Below are 7,500 nucleotides of genomic sequence, written 5' to 3'. Positions count from 1 at the left end.
GGTGGCCTGGGGAGCAGGCTGAGTGCTTGACAAGATGGTGGTAGCTTCCAGGATAGTAGGGCCTTGACTGGATCTTTGGAAAGTGGTACTCTCATCCTCTAGTCTGTGGGAGGTGTACATAGGACACCAGTTTGGTGAAAAGAAGGTTTAGTCTGTTTGGAACAAGGGTTGGATTTCAACAGCTTTCATTACAAAGTTATCTTTTGATCATGAACTTTGCTGTCCAGCGCCTGAAAAATTAAACCCGGAAAAGTCCATGAGTTAAGCCTAAAGAAATATGCCCCACTAGTGGAGAGCAATGCTAATGTTTAACTAGCTGAAATAGCTGTTTGCTTAGCGGAGAATGTTCGGTATCTGACAGAAGGGACATCTCTCTTATTAGTAATCAAATAAGGCTGACCAGTTGTTGCCATCACTCTGGGATTGTGTCAGGAAATGGCGAACAAGTTCAGCACTTTATAGAACTCCAACGACGAGAATCAATATAATTATATTTGTCTTTAGTGTTTTAGCTGTGGAAGTCATAAAGCCAGCCATTGCTGCCTTGTAAACTGGGTTTCTTTTCTTTCTTGTTCTTTTTCTTTCTTTCTTTCTTAGTGGCTAAAAGTGTTTGACAGTATTGGAATCTCCTTTGAATAGATGATGCTTTGAGGACAACCACCCAATGTTTTTAATATAGACTCATGGATCTATTTTATCTTTCAAGATGTTTCAAATATATATGGCACATAGAGCCTTAGAAGTTTATTTGCCTTGAAAATGGGGAAATTTTGCATACCACAAAATATTAAGTTGAGAAGATGATTCAAGCCCTCTGTCAGGTCATAGGGTTCCATAAGAAATCAGTTTGGATTTGAGGAATAGCTTCAGTGTGAACCGACATTGGATATTAATGCATTTTGTCATTTTACTTATGATATATTTTTATGGCACAAGACAAATTTTTAAAATCTAATAGTGGAAAAGACCTCTCCTTCCCAGTTATTTTTCAGTGAATGAATGGAATTCTTTTTATTTGCAATCAGAATGAATTAATTAAAATATATAGACTCAATGTCCTATACTCCCACAAGCTAAGAGAACTGTGCTATCATTCGATATTCTAGAAGCACTAGAAGAGGGGAGAAAATAAAAAAAAAACATTTGGTTAATGGGTTTACCATGTTTATTTGAATAAGGAAGATTGAAACTCCATTTACGCCTGGCATAAATGCTTTAGAGAGCTTAATTATTGATGAAAAATCTGCTCTGCTTCTAAATTTAAAGATATGACAATTTTATAGGAATTTTAATCACCTCCCACATTAGGAATTTTAAGGTAGGGATAGTTTTTATGGAATGAAAAATGGAACTCGCATGTTTAGCATTCTGAAGAGAGCTGTCACTTACAGTGACAAAATACTATTAGCATTTGGTTGTCTGCTGTAAATTTCCAAGAAGTGATTTTTCGACATTGCTACAATCTCCAGTTTGAGGTACATTTTGGAAAAGTTGAAGAATTTAGTGTTCACTGGGGCAAATGGTGGTAAAAATCAGGGAAGAAAAACAAGACTTTTTGGAAGGCTGCATCTCCTTCGTGAGGGACTTCTGTAAATGTCAAATATTTTGAGTTCTGACTGATGGTGGTTTTTAGAGTTGATGGTCCCGCCTACAATCCTGGTGCAAACCTGGGCAATGCTCTTTATTGAGCATCATAGAATAGGACAGCCCATCCGATTGGTGGTTCCTATTTATAGGCCTGCTTTAGCTAAGGCATCTCTGGATTGTTCGGCTTAGGAGAGAGTTCTATCCTGGCTGTACCACCCAGTCAGTCCTCTGGGTCTTTAGATCCATCTAGGAGGCTTTGACCAGATAAAGCCTATCTGTCCTGAGGATATGGACCAATAATTCAAACTTGAATTGAGATCAATGGGCCCATGTTTGCTGGAGCTCAAGCTAATATTCCTCATCTAAGTCAGAGGTAGTTTGGTTTTATTTTGTTTTGGGCTTCAGAGAACAGAAAAGAAAGATCCAGCCTCTTTCTGGGGTAATCTCATTCTATACATTGTAAATGCCTCTCATCAATTCATTACATAATTTAGTTTAGTTATCTTTTGAAACCATTGCATTCACTGAACCATATGGACGGCCCTTCAAGTAATCTAGAGTATCCCCTTTGCCCCCTCAAAACAAAAAGGGAGAAAAATTTAAAATGTCCTCCATTAGAAAACCCATTTAATTTATTATAAATGTTCCTTTGGCTAAAACTATTTTTTCTCATTAAACAATGCTAGAAATATAACTTCTCATCCTGCTTTGAATATCATTCTACTCCAGCATATTTTAAATGACATTATAACCAGTGTGGGAAAAGGAAAAAAAAAAACACAAAGAAACAAAACAGAAAATTGCACAGTAAGAAAGTGTGGTTAAGCAAGGCATGGCCCTGAATGAGGTTCTCTGGTCATTTCGATTGACCCAGAGAGAGTCTCGGAAGGCCTTTTGCTCTCCTCTTTGTGGTCTTGGTGCAGAGGATGGGAGGGTCATTTTCATAGCAAAATCATGTTTTCTGGGAAAACACAAAAGCAGATGGTCTTCATTAGGATCACCCACCCATTGTCTCCACAGCCCAAGGATGACTAGATAAATCTCTCCTGTTTCGCCAGTACATTCCAAGGGCTGCAAGTGATTACAAGATGATGTTACGGAGGCCGGAGGACCACACTGGGGCGCAGGTCCTCTTGCCGGGCCATCCTCTGCTAATTTTTTCCTAGAATCAAGGCAAATTCTGGGGAAGGTCTATCCTCTTCACTTCCTCCTTCCTTGTCTGGCTGCTGTGCTGGGAAGGCTTGGGGTCCAACTGTTGAAGACTGAAAAGAATGATTGTGGAGGAAGCCGGCAAGGCCAGATTACATTACTATCAAAACATTCAGCGGCAACTCAGTCCCTGGCTTGGGAGCCATGGCAGGCAGGCAGGCAGGCAGGCTGAAGCTAGAAGCTTCAGCCTGTGCACACTGCACACACAGAATGGGCTTGCCATAGCCATGTATTCCTGATGGCATGCTTGGCAGTGCTTTTCCAGATGGTCCTATCACAGGCAATACTGCTAGTTGGCATCTCTGTGGGTAGTAAATGCCCCCTCCCCAATAAATCTGGCATTATTCTGTAGAGTTTAGGAGACTTATCATTCCAAGTGTGTCCTACTTTCCTGCATGGAAGCCAGACATCTGTTTATCCCATTTTCTTTCATACAGAGTTTGGAAGAGTCGTAGTTGGAAGTGGGGGGTGGGGTGGGGGAAGAAAAGTTTGGTCATATTTAACAGCTGTTACAAAATTTCAACCCCGTGGGCTCTTAAAATACTTTTCAGCTGACCTCAGATTTTATCCACAATTGACACTGGCTTGTAGGAAAGGAGTGTTTACTTAACCCCCCATTGTGTGCGAGGCCATGTTGTCTGGGGGGCAGTTGGGCAGGCCAGTGGGGGAGTAGGCTGGGAGGTGGGCACTCCCCCCACTGTGCCCGGACCGTGGCCACTTTTTGGTGGCTACCTCCAAAGGGCTGGGGGGACAGAGAGCCCAGACTGATTGGAGTTCTTGGGAGTCCACAGGGTTGCCTTTCACTTCCTGTCACAAAGGTCAAAGAGAGCTGCCCTTTGCTGGCAGGCCTGGGCGCTGAATTATTCATGTCATTGACTTTTTGTCAGTGTTCTCAGTTGCGCTCTGGGACATTTTATTCATTTACCTCATTTAAAGCGCCTTCCTGCACCTGTTCAAGTATTAATATCGTGTAATTTGGGCCTAATGCCGATTTTGCTGAACACTCATTATATTTTTTATTAGCTATATTTCCAAACGATTATGTATGATTATTACCGAGCCTTACAAACAGCGCTGGGTTATTCCCTAGACCTTTACATCTCCTTGTCAGGTTGTTTTCAGAAGCGAGAAGGATAAACATTTGACCAGTCCCAATGTTTTTATTCCAACTCCATGGCCAACCAGAGAACTCCAAGCTTTTTCCCTTATGGCTTTGCGGGAGCGTGATTAAACCCAGCCCCGCAGACACTGTACAAATGCCAGCGTTTATAAGGTCAGCGCTTTTGTTAAAAACGCTATGTAAATGAGGATCTGCAAAAAGGGACATTAAATAAAATTAAATTCATTGTCTTCTTTAATGCCATTTACATTTTGGCTAAGCCCGGGCCTGTCAAGGAGGATTTTTAAAATAATTTTAATTACACATCATTTAGGATCCAAGGTTTTCTATTCAGTAGCATTTGGATAACCTGCAAAACGGAGACTGTTTATTAACTTCTTTGGTGACAGCTTGTCATTTCATCTGCATAATGCAGGGAAAACAGTGCCGTTTAGTGTTAATTTTTCCTTCTCAGTTTTCTTAAAGATGTGTACATAATTCTTGCCGAATGGGCCCCCGCATCTCTCAGCTGCTGCCTCTGCTTTGATTAGTCGTCAGCAAGTGCAAGGCGGTTCAAAGTAGGTTTTAATAAATTGTGACTTCTGTGCTCAGGGAGGGTAGCCCAGAAATGGAATCCTGCTTTCCAGGGTATCCTGCCTTGACACAGAATGCAGAGGCCTGCAAGGGATGTCTTTTTGGCCAGGGGAAATAAAACCTGCCTGACTTTCAAGTGTACTGCTGGAGAGAAATTTGTTTTATTGACGGACAAGTCACCCATGGGGACTGGTGGGGGTACAAAGTAGACCACTTTCTGGACCTAGCAGAGCATGGAATGTACTAAGTTTACAAAGATGGACCAAGGGCTAGAGCTGCCGGACAATTGGGAATGGTATCACCCTTTTAGTTGCAAAGGGACAAATAGGAAGGAATCCTCACTTGGCACATTTATTTTCATTTTTGTTTTTTCAACCAAAGTCCTGCCTCCTCCTCAGGTGAAATTGGGATGCCATCCCTGAATCCTAACCTTGGCAGCAGAAGCAGCGACCTGGACAGGGTTCAGGTTTAATTACATGACCTAAGCATTAATTACATGACCTAAGCATTTTGATTTGGGGGTAGAAGGGTGAGGGGATTGAGGCAGAAACACTGGGCCCCATCCTCCAGCCTCTGTGGAGGTAGAAGGGGTCTTTGAATGGGCTCTGAGTGAGAGTCTGCCAGGAGAGGTGTGTGTGTGTGTGTGTGTGTGTGTGTGTGTGTGTGTGTGTATGTTTGCGTATGTGTGTGTATGTATGTGTGTTTCTGTGTGAGTATGTATGTATGCATGTGTGTTTGTGTGTGTATGTGTGTGTATGTGTGTGTGTGTTTATGTGTGAATATGTGTGTGTGTGTGTGTGATGGGGGGGGGGAGCCTCAGAAGAACTTAGAACTCCTGGGAATCAGCAGCTCTGAAGCCAGTCCCAGGCCAGGGAGGATTCTGCCAGGCTGCTGTGTTTCTCAGCAGCCTTCTCCCCTGTTCCCATGAAGAGAGTACTGTCTTTGGTGCCATTGTACAAAGACATAATACACAGCAGGCCTGTAGGGAGGGAAGGAAGCTGGGGGGGGGGGGGGGGAAGAGGGGGGGAGGGGATTCCAGCAAGGCTGTCAGGAGCCATCGTCCGAGAGGGATTTTGATACAAACCATCCTGGGCTTCTGCTATAGCCTTATCAGGTGAAAAGCAAAGATACTGCCAAGGCCCGTAATTTCGTTAGGGTGCCTTTGATGAATTGGATTAGCGTATGGAAAAACCTTCCAAACTGGGAGTTCTGCTCCATCCACATGCTTCCAGGAAGCCAATAATGACTATCTGAGCAGCAGAAGATAATTAGGGGGGAGGGGGAGGAGCTTGCCCATCAGGGCAAGGAGCAAAGAGGGAGAAACCGACTAAGGAAACCCTTTCAGCCAGGAGCCTCAGGGCCCCAGGGATTTGGGGAAGGGAATGTGACTTTTTGGAGCTGGAGGAGGACTGAACAGGATCTAGGCTCCTAGGGGCCATGGGAGACATATTGGAGGAGAAGGAAACCCCAGATTCCAGGAATGGAAACTGTCCTTGCAGATGCCAGGAAGTGATTGACAAGCAGGCCTCCAGGAAGGGGAAAGCTCAAGGAGCTCTCTTGCCCTGGACTTGGCAGGATGGCAGGGGCTTCCACTCTGAGAAATGAGAACCATTCACTTGAGCGAAGTGGCTGCAATGCAGTGAGGGAACTTGTTTGTTTATCTTGCTGCAAATCTCTCCTGAATCGTTGGGGTCCAGACTCGATAGAAGCCACAATGCTGGTGTGAGTCATGACTGTGTTTGATCCAAACACCCCTTCCAAAAAGCCAGTGCAGGCATTTTGGGGCTCAAGGCCTTTGGAGAGGGAGAGGGAGGTACCTTTGATTAATCACCTCCTTAGGATGTAGGAGTGAATGATGTTCACTAAAATTTAGAAACTTGAGAAAATGGTGAATATGTCATTTTTAGGCAGAGCTGGTTTTGAACAGTGCCATCATGTTCCAATGATATCAGTCAGTTTAATGCTTAAAATCTCCCCTTCCTTGGCCCTAAAAATTTGCGATAAAGGACAAAAAGGGAAAAAACAGTTGATTTGAGTTGTTTAGACAATCCCATTCCCCCTTGCCCACAAGGATGCAACAATATAGTGGTTTTTCTCATCCAAAGTTTCTCAGCTCAGAAATGCCCAGAAGGCAGCCTGTGCCTGGTGCCAGGAGGGTCTGGGGAGAGCACCGGGCACCCTCAGAAAACAGCGGTCAGGAGAGTGGTGTCTTTTCCCAATAATCCACTAGGAAATGAGTTTAACATGTGTGGAAAGGAAGGGACTTACATGTGTGTTGTTGTAAGACATGGAGCCTAGGCCCAGCAAACGGAAGGAGTCGGCTCCGGCTTGTCTCTAGTGAAAGGCGAAACACGCTTACACATCTGGTGAGAAAGAACAGTTCATTTGCTGAGACAGCCAGCCAGCTCAGCCGCCCCTCCTCCTTTTTTCTCCCCTCTTACCTCCCCTCCCCCTCCTGGCCTCTCCGTCTGTCTCTGTCTCTCTATCTCTTCCCTCCTTTTCTTTCTCTCCTAGCTCTATTTTCCCTCAGCTTATATTATTTCCTTCATTCTTTTTTTTTCTCTTATAGATTAAACCAGTGAGAGGGGGTTGTGTGCAAAGGAACTGTTGACAACAATAGCAAACTTTAGCACTATTTAGCCCATTAAAATTTTTGACCTTGTGATGAAGAATGGAAATGGGGGGGTACCCACCTTCAGTATGCAAGACTGAATTTTAAGTCATACTTCAGACAGTGGCATTATACAAAGCTCCAGGGGCTTCTTGGAAAACTTTCCATGCTCCCCCCTCCCAAAAAAAAATTATAAGGAGAGGAAGACATGAAGTATCAGTACATCTAGATATTAGTAGAATTACTGAAAAATGAATGTTGAGACCTGCCTTGTGGCTTGGGGTCATGCCATGGTGATTCAAATTCAGTCAGAGAACATAGGTGAATTCTAGAAGCCAAGCTTGGAATTCCTGTTCCTTCTTCCTAGAGGTCAGATGTCAGGTGCTGGTGTTTGTGTGTG

General features: G+C 43.8%; 1 protein-coding gene across 12 annotated transcripts in view; it reads left to right on the top strand.

Moving 5' to 3' along the window:
• The window catches only part of EBF3 (EBF transcription factor 3), a 149,531-nt gene that overhangs the window by 10,469 nt on the left and 131,562 nt on the right, over positions 1 to 7,500 (top strand). The gene's annotated exons all lie outside the window — the stretch shown is intronic.

The sequence above is a fragment of the Notamacropus eugenii genome, chromosome 1 (genome assembly GCF_028372415.1).
Source record: "Notamacropus eugenii isolate mMacEug1 chromosome 1, mMacEug1.pri_v2, whole genome shotgun sequence".
NCBI lineage: Eukaryota > Metazoa > Chordata > Mammalia > Diprotodontia > Macropodidae > Notamacropus > Notamacropus eugenii.
This window is presented reverse-complemented; position numbering and strand designations above follow the sequence as displayed.